General features: G+C 38.7%; 1 protein-coding gene across 10 annotated transcripts in view; it reads left to right on the top strand.

The window, feature by feature from the left end:
* Positions 1–74: 74 nt before the first annotated feature.
* The window catches only part of KATNAL1 (katanin catalytic subunit A1 like 1), an 81,384-nt gene continuing 69,298 nt past the window's right edge, over positions 75–12,160 (top strand). Inside the window, exon 1 of one of the 10 annotated variants that reach the window (XM_019736488.3) lies at positions 75–229. The gene's annotated coding sequence lies outside the window, so the exon portion shown is untranslated. Of the gene's footprint in view, positions 230–439; positions 597–625; positions 794–816; positions 949–9,872; positions 11,815–12,160 lie in introns of those variants that run through there. The other 9 variants (XM_019736479.3, XM_074330073.2, XM_019736487.3 and 6 more) reach the window with 9 other exon arrangements.

The following is a 12,160-nucleotide window of genomic DNA, read 5'->3' on the forward strand; positions in this document are numbered from 1 at the left end:
TCCCCCGCAGGCAGGCGAGGTTCCCAGGCTCCTCCCCCGAGCTGACTCCGAGGCCCCGCACCGCCCACACCGCACGGCTCGCGCTGCCATGGCAACCGTACGCCACGCCACCGCCTCTTCACGCACGCCGTGAATTAACGGACTCGGCGGCGGCGGCGGCGGCGGTCCGGGCCCGCCCCAACCCCACTTTGACCGCGTCACCAACGGTCGGTCAACCTGCGGCACCCTGGTAATGAGTCCCAAAGAGATCGGCGCGAGCGGGAGAGCAGGCGGAGGGGTGCCTAGGTTGATGCTGCACCCCGTCTCCCGTTGCGGGTCCTCGGGCGCCGGCCACCGCGCGGGGAGGGGGAGAACAGCGGGAGGGGGGGAGGCCGATGCTCGCGGGGCATTGTGGGGATTGTAGTTCGGCTGCTCTTCCGGCTCGCGGCCTTGGCAGGGCGGCCTGGATGGGGGAACTACAAAGCCCGGCGGCCCGGATAGCTGGGAAAGACCGATAAACTTTGAGCGCACCCAGAGAAAAAATCTCTCTCTCTGTGGTGAGGGGCTCTTGGGTGGTCGCGGAACTGGGCTCTGTGCGCTGGGAAAGGGAAGTGGAGGTGAGATTTGGTTTCCCCTTCCGCCGTCGGGCCCGCCCTGGCTGCAGCGCTCAGCCCCACCCCGGCGGGGCCACCACCCCGCGTAGGCTCGAGGATGAGCAGCCACCCCCGCTGCAGGGCCTCGGGCCTGCGGCTCCTCTGACCCGCCCAGGTTGCTGCCTCTCGGTGCAGAACCGTATGTATGGCACACATTTGATGTGAGACCCGACAAGCTGTATTTTATCAGGCTTTTCGCCTTTCCCTGATACGTTTATTTCTAGATATTTAATCATGTTAATTCTGAAGTGGCCCAGAGGTGTTTGCATGTTAAACCCATTAATTAATAATTACCAGAGGACATTGATGTTTAAAGGTAAAATGTAGAAGTAGATAAAAGATGCTGTGCTATTATATAGTAGTATCTGGTATTTTTACCGTTTTGCATTTTTGCATTTTATTTACTGAAGGTCAGAATTGCAAAATTTGTACCCCCCTCCCCCCAACGTGCTTTAACATTGCCTACACATACTTTGATTCTATTTTGAAGATTAGTTCAACTTTAAATTATAGTAGTAATTTTAAAGTACAGACTTGTCTTTTTCTTTTTTTTTTTAAAGCGTTGGGTAGTAATAATTATTTTCTTTGATTTTCCTATTGTTTTTCAGGAGCAGTTTTCAGAATGAAAAATGGCATGTTCTAAATTTTTTTTTTTTTTTAATGCTGTGTAATACACTTCAGTCCCTAGAGTTGGGTCAGGCCCTGGTGATAAGAAAGCTGACACAGATTTACAAAACCTGCCTTGATTTGATGACTGTAAAGTTTTTTCAATTAGATAGATAACCATCCTAGAAATTTTGGTATGTTATATAGTATATTGGAAAGTTATTGGTAGTATTGTGGGCTTATTTGTGTGTGTGTGTGTGTGTGTGTGTGTGTGTATTTAAACACGAAAAAACATAAAGTCAGTATAAAGTTCCTTTTCTCGCAATTAAAATGAAGCTGGCTTCTGTACATTTTACTTAAAGTAGCAATTTTGTACAAGGAGATGGAAAGTAGGTTTATTAGTAAGACTATTAGAAAAATAATTGAGGCCTTCTGTTATATAGTATGGGGATTTGGTTTGTTAAGAACCGATTTTGTGCCAGGCCTTATACCAGGTGGTGGGAATAAAGAGAGGATGGAAGATAGTGAGTGCCCTGCTTGGGCATCATGTCATCACAATAGTGTGACAGAGGTGGGTGCAAGTTGCTATAGGAGCCAGAGTAGGAACTAACAGTAACATAACACTAACATTTATTGACTACTTATTCGGAGGCACTGTGGGGCATGTTTTATATGCAGCCCCTTATTGAATCCTCACAGCAGTCTTGTGAAGTATCTACTGTCATTTAGAGGTGAGGACGCAGACTTAGAGACCTTTCCAAAAGTCATAGCTGATAAGGTGTGAACCAGGAATTTCAACCCAGGTGGGTCTAACTCATCTAAGTCACGATCTCAACCACTGATGCCATTCTCTGAACACACTGGTAGAAAGGTCCTGCCTGATTCTGTCTAAGGAGATCAAGGCAAGTCTCCACTATGATGTGACATTTGACTTGTGCTAAGAAAGTTGAGAAAGCTTTCAGTGGAAAGGAAAATCATTCTAGGCGATGGCACAACATGCTATTAGGATAGATTTGAGTGTTTTACATTTGGGGAACCCTAGGCCATTCTCATAACTGAATCCCAGAATACTTGCAGTGTAGTGAGAGAGGCCACATCTTAAAAAGTATTTCGTACCATGATAAAGAATTTAGAATTTTTCTTTAACATGTGGTGACCATTGAAGAATTTCAAATGTTGTAGTGTCGTTGGGTTTGTATTTTAAAAAGAAAATTCCAGCTTCAGAGTGGAGAGTGGACCTAAGAGAGGAGAGTGGTGGTAGGGAAACCAGTCTTAGGAAAAAAAAAAAAAAAGTCCAGTAGAGAAAGAAAGACAATCTGAACTATGCAGTGAGGATTATAGAAAAAGATGGATTGTAGAAATATTTGAGAGGTAAAATTGATGTGACTTAGTAAGAGTTTGGATATTGGGGGCTCGAAAGATTTGGAACCCTAAGACAACTGCTGCCTAGTTTTCCTGCTAGGATGAGTGATAGGACAGTGAAAGCATTGATTGATACGGGGAGGAGCAGCGTTTTGTATAGGTGAGAGGTCAGTCCAGTTTTGAGTATTGGTTCAAAGTTCCTGTGGGGTGTTCAGGTAAGGATGCGTTTGGATCTGGAGTTCAGGAATCCAGGAGAGAGCTCAGGGCTAGAGGTCGAGGTTTGCACGTAGATAAGTAGTGAAGTTATAAGAGGGAATGGACTAGCCCAAATACCGTAGGAACGTAGGAAGAATGTGTAGAAATGAAAAAGGAAGAAGTTTGAATGTGGAACTCTTGGAAAGCAGTAGCATTCATGGTGTGTGTGTGTGTGTGTGTGTGTGTGTGTGTGTGGCATTTTTGAGAGGAAGTGGGAGAAGAGCTCACACATGATACTGAGAGGTTAGGAGGCAGAGGGAGAAGAGCTGGAGAGAGCGTGTGTAACAAATGACAAAAGGGAAGGAATGCAAGAAGCAGGAGGTGTGCCTCCGAGAGTGTGATAAGGTAAAGATTGAGGTGTGTCCAGGGGGTTGATTTGGTGGCTACAGATCATTTCTACACTTTGCAAAAAAAAAAAGTTTAAAATTTTCCATAATAATACATATTAAAAGAAAATAGAGTACTGAGTCCCCATGTAGGCATCAGCTTGCTTGAAGAATGACCACATAACCAATTCTGTTTTATCTATAACTGCTGCTCCCCAACTGGATTATTTTAAAGGGAAATTCAGACATCATATCTTTTTATCTGTAATTATTTAAATATCTTTAAAAGTTAAGGATTGTTTTAAAAATACATATCGAAATTTTAAAAAATTGACATTACTTCCTTAATATAAAATTTCCAGTCACACTTCTTTTTAAGGAAGCTTGACTATGAAGAAAAGAAAGAGATGAGGCAGTAACTAAAAAAGGTTTGTAGGGTTTTTTGTTGTTGTTAAGATTGGCAAACTGTTAGGGAAAGAGCCAATACAGAGGAAATGGTTGAAGATGTAGGCGATGAAGAGAGAGGAGAGATAGAGGCCCTGGAAAACAGGAAGGATGGGATGAGCAAGGTGAGAGAATGTCTGGAATTAACTCGTTATATTTTGTGTCCACCAAGTGCTAGCTGTGTTTCCAGGCTGTGTGCTAATGTTGATAGGAAGACATGCCCAGAAAAAGGAAGAAAAGAGGTGAATAGACAGGAACACATACAGGGTGGGTGGTAAAAGGTGAGAGAGTTCAAAGCTTAGGCTCTAAGAGGTAGGTGGGAATAAAGGTCAACTGATGAGAGAGGAGGTTGGGGTTAGGAAAGGAGAATGGTGGGGACGTGGCATAGCCACTGTGGAAAGGGGACTGAGCTAGGACCAGTAAGAATTGTTTCATTGAGCCGAGATTAGAATTCAGTAATGTTCAGTGACAGCAAAACACGAGATTGCATGGTTGTTTTCCTTACATTTTGATTGATTTACTAAGGGAGAGCTTAACACCGAGGAACGCAATAGCCTCATGTGCCACTGAGGAGCAGAGCTGCTGGCCAGGAGCGTAGGATGGCACCAGTCCTCAGCGCTTCATTCATTTACCCCACACTTGTCTAGTTTGTGGAAACATCACGGTCAGCCTACACAGGCCCTTACAGAGCGTGTGGATTGATGCTTTGTACTTGACTTGACTTTCTCAACATGTGCGTGGTATTTTATAAAGAACATTCTCCAGGGGTCAGTTACTGAGTGTGGTGCAGTGGGAGGGGTCCGGTGGCTCTGCCATCAGCTCTGGAACTACAGCGTCTTTCCTGTGTGACCGTGGGCAAGTTACCACACCTGTAGCCCCAATCAAAAAGATGGAAGTGCTGTCTGTTGTGTAAGGTTGTTGGGAAGATTAGGTGGTTTAATGGAGGTGACCCTAAGTGCTCAGTAACTGGAGACCTTTCTCTTCCCCTCCTTACCAAAAATGTGGTGGGATTGTCATTTCTGTTTGACAAAAGGCCATGTGTTCTGGGACTTTCCGTGACATAGGAAGCACGTAGGTCAGGTAGTGGTTACATTACAAAACAGTGATTTGGTCTGTAAAAGGATTCATCAGTTCTTTTTAATGAGGCTTCCTGAAGCACTAGGAAATGTTAGTTTTAGACCGTAAAGAGTAGCAACGACTTTACCTTGGTTTCATCTTCAGAGAAGCGGGGAGTTCTGCTGTGTGATTGGAGAGCCCCAGAGCTTTAAACTTCTTTGATTGTCTGACCAGATCTCATTTCTGGACTGATTTACATTATGATTTCACTAATTTTTGAGCATCTGTTTATAAATGAAAATGTGTATATATTTTAATGTACTCAGCATCATTTTATACATCCTCTCCTAGATAACTATACTTACAGATGGCAGGCCGTGTGAAAGTATGCCTTCGAATACCTCGTAGAAATCAGGTCTGTGTAGGCATTTGCTAGATAAATATAAGGCATAGATTTATGAGAGTTATTTTTTAAGTGGAATAGTTTTCCAAGTTGTTTCATCTCCACTAGATGTTTTTAAATATGTTTCTTTTGCTAGGGATGCTTTGATTATGGTCCTGTTTGAAGGTATGGAGGTGAAATAAATGACCTTCTAAGTCTCTTTCTAACTTTGTAATTTTAAGTTAGTATTTTAACTCCTATTAAGCAGTCTATTAAGCCTCACTTTTTAGTGAACTTTAGTTTGAAATTTTTATTCTTTCTGACATTCTTTTGGCGTGACGATATTTTTTGTAAACACTTTTATAGTTTATAATCATGTCTGTATTATTTTGTGTTTTGTGCTTAGTTACCACCCATTGTGTTTACTTCCCAAGGTATCCTAGAACTCTTTAGAATGAGAATTATGCGGACAGTTATCAAGCACCTGTGCCTTGCATTTCAGTTCAAGAAACATTGTGCACCTCTGTCAAACATTGCAGCAAACCTGACAATACACAAATAAGATCTGGCCCCTCTCTCACAGAACCTTACTAGCCAGTCAGTGCTCAGGAAACATTTAGTGGTGGAATGCTCACTCTCGTGTCTTTTAACGAGACAGTCTCCTAAGTATATAATGTATTTCATTTCTAACGTTCATAATTTTCACGTGTTGCAGGGACAAATAATAGAACTTTGTTGTATTTCAATATCTTGTTCTCTTTTATTCCTCTGTCCCCATGAGTGTCTTTATACTTCAGTGTCCTTTCCTTTTTGATGATTTTCCCTTTTCATTTTTCTTGGCCGTTCGGATACTGATAGGAAAAGGGAGTGAATGAGGGGATCAGCAGTTTGTGTTTTATTTTGCTTCCCTACTTCTGGGAGAATATGGATGAAAGTGGCATTTAACACATACTTCCTGGTGTGAATATAGGTATTTTTACACTGCTCTTAATTCCTATACATTATTTTATATTCTTTGAACTCAGTTATGTTGGTAAATCCACAGGCCCTACCTAGTTTCTTACATATACGTAGCTATTAGCTAGATGGGATAGATGCTTTCCAAATAGTGTAGATTGGATAATGAATGCATGAGTCAATGGATTTGATAATAAAATTACTTGTCTAAAGACTTCTTGATAAAGTAATATGAAGCAGATAGGGTTTTGATAGGTTTTTTTGTTACATTATTCCAAACACTGAAATTAAGGAGCAATAGACAACTATATAGGCAACCAGAACCAAATGCATTCTGTATTTCACCTCTACTTACAAGCTTTTCATTTTTTGATTAGCTTTGTAACTTCGAAGGAGGTGATGTATTTTGAAGGCATTTGAGGCAGTAGAGTATAATGAGCCACCGGTGCAGGTTCTGGGTCAGACACATTGGATTCAAACCCAGGCTCTGGGCAAGTTAAATTCTTTAAAGCCAAAAAAAAAAAAAAAAGAAAAAAAAGAAAAATTCTTTAAAGCCTCAATCCCCTCTTGTATGAAATGAGGGTAACCATTTTTATTTAGTATTGTGGTGAGGATTAAATGAGATAATGAGTAGGAAGCCATTCTCATCACATTGCCTGATGTGGAGTAAGCGTTCTGTAATTGTTGTCAGTATTATTTTCATGCAAAAAGGGTATTTATTCACTTAAAACTTATAGTTTTAAGCTGCCATCTTGAGACAGAGTGGCAGATAATGAACATTTTCCGTCATTTTGTCATGTTTTAAAGATGCCAGTGGAATTTAGTACATGGGCAGAAATTATTGTGGGTGGTTACTTCTGAGAAACATTTAGGCTCTTAGAATTATCTGTCTAGATTCTTTTATGTTGCATGGACAGTTATTTTTCTGTTTCTCAAGTATTTGAGAAGTGAGCTCAGGTAAGGAAACGAATGAAAAGTCTTCATTGCTGCAGACGTGCTCCTGTTACTATCTCTGGGTTTGTAAATATGTCATATTCTCCATTATTCATGGCAAGGTACAGTCCTTGAGAATATAACCCAACACAAAGAGAAAGAAGTGGGAGGCATTGTGACTTCCAAAGTTGACTGTTTTGGTGACTAGTAGTCACATAATACATTAATTTATTGCTATTAAAACGTACTTCAAGATGCAGTAGTTTGAGAAGTTGTGGCTATGTGTTTTTTTAATTGCTTGTATCTGTATATCTGTAGCAATCATTGCATAAAATAAAGTGGACTTTGGATAAACATTATATACATACATATACTGTGTTTCCCTGAAAATAAGACCTAGCTGGACAATCAGCTCTAATGCGTCTTTTGGAGCAAAAATTAATATAAGACCCGGTCTTATTTTACTATAATATTTACTATTATATATATAATATACATGTATTATATATAATATATGTTATATACAATACATACATATTATAGTGAATATTATAGTATATATATATATATAATATATAATATGCATGTTATATAATTTATATATGTATACACAGTGGTACCTCGGTTTTTGAATGTAATCCTCGAGTTCTGAAACGTTCGAAAACAGCCGACAGCTAGGCCTCAGGATCTTGCACTCAGCGGAAGCCGCGTGACATGCCAGTATATCTAGGCCTGGACATTGGTGGAATTCACTGTGGTACAAAATGCTAAGAATCAAATTGATTTGTTGTTTGGCTACCACTGTTTTAACTAGTGTTATTTTGTTCACATTGCTATAGTTCAGGCTGCTTCAGTATTTCTAAAATAACTATCTACTTTCAGGAATTTACAACTCGGAAAAAAAGAAGCAATATGAGAGGAATATAGAAGCGTGAAACTGAAAATAGTTTAAAGCAGATTTTTTTTCTTAAGCCCCATATGTATTACAAGTATAACTGAATTAGATATCACTCACATAAAGATTTAGTTTGAAAAAAATGTTTTCTTCCCCATTTAAAAACCATTAGACAGTGGAGACAAAGGAATTATAAATATGATTTCATTAAAAAAGAATTATTTAGTGACATCCTAAGCAGTTTTGGGTTTTGGATATAAGCTACTTTTCAGTTTTTCCAAATAAACATCTTAGTCTTGGTATCAGATAGAAATCCAAGCATATTGGGAGAGAAAGCTGTGTGTGCGTGTGTGTGCTTGTGTGTGCGTGTTTGTGTGTGCGTGTGTGTGTGTGTCTAGATTTAAAGGAGAGAAGAGTGTGTTTGGAAATGTAGCTGGAGAGGTTGGTTGGAACCAGGGCTTTGTGACATATAGATCTGATTTATGAAAAAGAAAAGTCATAATTATCTAGGACCAAATGAAGCACTATTCCTTCTTCTTGGTCTGGACATGAACTTGAACTGAGCTCTTCTTTTTATTCTGAACATAGAACTCTCCTTGAGGATACTGCTTGGATCATTTTGTGTAGTGCAACATTAGTGTATCAGTTCAGCAATAAATATTGCAAGAAGATGCTGAATTCATTTTGAATACATGATAAACTCAAAATAATAGAAGTACTGTCAAATATTAGACATTGCTGAAATCGTTACGCTTTCTTTAGATATAACCTGGTCTTTTGGAAGACCTAGAAACTCTTCTAATTTACAATGAAGGAGATTTAAAAAAACTCTATGTTTCAAGATTACAGATAAACATAATTAAAGTTATGGTATAGCATCTAGGAATTTATAATGAATATTTGAGTCAGTTGACTTCTTGACATTTTTTGAGGAAAAATTTAAGCTGCTCCAAACCTCTATTAATGTTGAGTGTGGAGTAAAATAATAGTGTGGAGTAAATGTGTTGGGAATAATGTTACCATTATGACATTTATTTTTACAATAACCTTATGATATTTAATATTATTTCCCCTATTTTATATATGTAGAACCAAGGTCTTGAGAAATTACATGATTTGCCTGAGGTCACAACTAAAAATTTGTGGTTCCTGGATTTCTACCCAGGTTTTTCTGTCTTAAATTTTTTATATTGCCTTCACATTTGAATAGTTTAATTTGGTATACAGTTTTAGGTTGGCATTCTCCCCTCATACCCTCCATTAGCCCTTGGAAGATATTCCACTGCCTCCAGGTTTCAGTGTTCCTTTTGAGAAGTTAGCTGTCAATATATTACTTTTTCTTTGTAGATAATATATTATTTTTCTCTTGCTTTTAGCGTTCTTCAGTTTTACTACGTTGTCTCTAGGTGTAGATTTATTTTTTGGTGATCTTGAAATAGAGAGTTAAGTGTCTTCTATAGATGATGGAAATTTCTTAGCTGCTATATGCTTGAATATTGCTTCTCTTTCCTTTTTTCCTTCTAAAATTCATAACAGACATGATGGATCATCTTCTTCTACTGTCTGCATTTCTTGTCTTTGCTTACTTATGTTTATATGCTGCATTCTGGGAAATTTCTACAGCTCTATCTTCTGGTTTATTGAGTCCCCTTTCCTCTGTGTCTAATCTGTTGTTTTCTCAGTTCACTAAGTTTTTAATTTCAGTGATTATATTTTTTATTGCCAGAAGTCTTTTTTTAAATTAATTTCAGGTATACAAAACAACATAATGATTAGACATTGCTATCCCTCACTAAGTGATAACCCCAACAAGTCTACTACCATCTGGCATTGTAGATAGCTACCATAATACAGTTGATTATATTCCCTATGCTGTATTCTACAACCTGTGACCATATGTATATGACATTCAGTTCTATTTTATACCGTATTTCCCCCAAAATAAGACCTAGCCGGACAATAAGCTCTAATGCGTCTTTTGAAGCAAAAATTAATATGAGACAGGATCTTAGTCTTATATTAATTTTTGCTCCAGAAGACACATTAGAGCTGATTGTCCAGCTAGATCTTATTTTCGGGGAAACACGCTATTAGTTTCAGGTGTAAACTGTGGCCAGACATCCGTACAACTTATGAAGTGATTCCTCCCAGCAAGCCCAGCACCCATCCGACACCATACACAGGTTTGCAACATTTTTGACTATATTCCCCATACTGCACTTCACATCCCTGTGACTATTTTGTAACTACCCATTTGTGCTTCCTAATCCCTTTACTTTTCCCCCATCGCCCCAGCCCACCTCCCATCTAGCCACCGTTAGTTGGTTAGAAGTTTTTTTGATTCTTTTTTTGTATCTGCCTATTCATGTCTCATCCTTATGTTTTTAAGTATAGTTATTTTATAGTGACTAATAGACTATCAAGACCTTTAGATAACAACATTAATTTTACTATACTTAGTATCTACTATACTTCCCTTATGGTGAATTGTTATTTTTTTGTACCTTGAAATTTTAGTTGTAACCTCAGTGGAAATACTAGGAAGTCTGGGTCAAGGATATATCCTATACTTTTGTATTTGTTTCTGCTAAGTGCCTTTTGGAGGACAGGTGAGTGAAAAACAAGTTAAATATATCCATATAATAAGATAGTACTCAGCAATAAAAAGCATTGAGTTACTGATACGCGCAACAATATGGTTGAGTCTCAGACGCATTCTAAATGAAAGAAGTCAGACAACAGAATATATACTGTATGATTCTACTTATGTCACATTCTAGAAAAGCAAAACTATAGTGATAAGCCAACAGAAGAATGCATGGCGGGGTGAGGAGTGACTGCTAAGTGGCAAGAGGGAATTTTCCAGGGTGATGGAAATGTTCTGTATGTCACCTGTGATGGTGGATATGCAATTGTATACATTTTTCGAAAGAAACCAAATTGTACACATAAAATTAGTGAATTTCATTGTATGAAAATGATACCTCAAAGCTGATTTACAGAAAATAGGCAAAACTCATCAATAACAGAGGTCGGAATAGTAATTGCCCTAGGAGAGTACTAGCTGTGAGGGAGACATGAAGGACGCTTCTGAGGTGTGGAGATGGGTCGCGTCCACGCGTAACCTGGGTGTATCTGAAGTTAAAATTCATTGAGCTGCACACTTGAGACTTGTGCACTCTATGTGCTACATACCTCAATGATAAGATACAAAAGAAAAAATATTCTAGGAAGGGTTAGAATGTAAAGTTGAGAAAATCTTGAAGAAAGTAGAACAAAAGGATAAAAAGATGGAAAAATAGGAGAGAAGAGAGAAGAAAATTAGAGGGCCAAGCTCAGAAATCTAATACCTGAATAAAAGTTTTCCAGAAAGAGAGAACCAAAAAAATGGAAAGAAATCATCAATGAAATAATTCAGAAATTTTCCTAAAATTGGAAGACATTAATTTCTAGATTGAAAGTCCCAAATAGACTCTTTTTCAAAGCACATCATCAATTTTAGAAAGCTTGTATCAAAGAGAAGATCCTGCAGATTTGTAGAAACGGCAAAAAACAGGTATATTTCATCTTCTCAACTTAATATTGAAACCTAGAAGGTAATAGAGCAATGCCTTCAAAATTCTGAAGGAAAATTATTTACAAACTAGGATTCAGGAGCCAGCTGAACTATCACTGAAGTGTGAGGATAGAATAAAGATGTTTTCAGACATGCACAGATCAAAAACTTTACCTCCGATCTATGGAAAATGTGCTCCATACGTAAGGGAGTAAACCAAGAAAAAGAAAGACGTGATAGACAAAAAAGGATTCAACATCGAAGAGGCAAAGGGTTTCCCCAGGATGTAAGGAGATCCCAAGTTGAACAACAGCCTTGGAAGGTAGATACAGTATCCTCTTCCAGAGCAACAGTTAGGCTTGCTTATAGCCATGGAAGAAAGCGAAGAGTATCTTCCTTTGGAACAAAGGGTAGGTATGCATACTGTTCAATATAATAGATTTCCCTAAACTTAGGGTTCCTCTCCTGTAATGCAACCTACTGCATATGTAGATGTTACCTGGGCCATTATGTGTTGCCCTGTGGAACTTGGGGCTTGGGAAACAGTCGCAAAAAACCCCAAACCAAACCAAACCCAAAATGAAAAACAAAAACAACCAAAACCTTGAGTTGGGTTATCTTCCAGAAGTTTCATAGTTTTGACTCTTATGTTTAGGTCAGTAATTCATTTTGAGTTAATTTTTGTTTATAATGTGAGGTTAAGAGTTGAGGTTCAGGGTTTTTGTTGTTTTGTTTTTATATCGATATCTAGTAGTT

This window comes from Rhinolophus sinicus, chromosome 16, assembly GCF_057876585.1.
Source record: "Rhinolophus sinicus isolate RSI-liver-muscle chromosome 16, RSI-T2T, whole genome shotgun sequence".
In the NCBI taxonomy this organism is placed as follows: domain Eukaryota; kingdom Metazoa; phylum Chordata; class Mammalia; order Chiroptera; family Rhinolophidae; genus Rhinolophus; species Rhinolophus sinicus.